Here is a 957-nt window from a genome sequence, read left to right on the forward strand (position 1 = left end):
GTTGATCCTGGAACAACATTCCTGTCCAGAAACATAGTCCTAACCCTATCCCTATTATTGAAAACTGACGCAACCAAAAAAAACACACATATTCCTACAGTATATTCGAAAAGCAATATATAAAGTCCCATCTTACATTATTGCTTTTTGAATATTTTGTTGGAATATCTGTATTTTTGTCCTGTCAGTTTCCAATGTGTCATTCTCATATGAGGCTAACATAGTCCTAACCCTATCCCTACCCCTAAACCTAACCCTACTCATAACTAACACTGATGTAGAAGCACTGAACCCTGGTTGTAAGCCTAAACTTGACATAAACTGTAAACTTATCCCTCAAATCTGATTGGTTGATTGAAGCATGATGTTGATGTTGATCCCGGGAACATGATGTACTTGGTGAAATCCCGCTCACCGTGCAACATGATATGTCACATGGTCAGAGGACTTGTTCTTCCTGGGGGCGAAAGATGAAGAGGGACAGCCAGCTCCTCTTCCTCTCTCCTGGCAGATCTAGAGGAGGAGCAGCAGCAGAGAGACACGAAGACGGACTTGGTTATGTAACTAGAGACCTTGTGTGTGTGTCCTCTCTGGGTTCACATTTACAGCCCTGACAGAGCTTGAAGACACCCTGCGTATCTCTTCCTAGGCTCTGCCACTTTGCATTAGTGTTTGATTTCATACTCACTGATAATTGGCCCAGTTTGTGTTTTTATTTTTGTTCTTTTTCACACTGACATTGGGCTTTATGGCAACAGAGATATGAACAATGACACAATGCCACGCTATGTGACACAATGCATCCAACCCAACAATTCAGAAGATATGTTATTTCTATTTATAATGAAGAACAGAGAACGAAAATGTCTGAGTTAAACTGATGCTGGAGGGTAAATGATTTCATGCATCAGGAAATGTTCCATCTATAGCTCAAACCAACAACATTGCGGTGACCCA

This window comes from Leuciscus leuciscus (genome assembly GCF_965113295.1).
Source record: "Leuciscus leuciscus genome assembly, chromosome: 10".
Classification (NCBI taxonomy): Eukaryota; Metazoa; Chordata; class Actinopteri; order Cypriniformes; family Leuciscidae; genus Leuciscus; species Leuciscus leuciscus.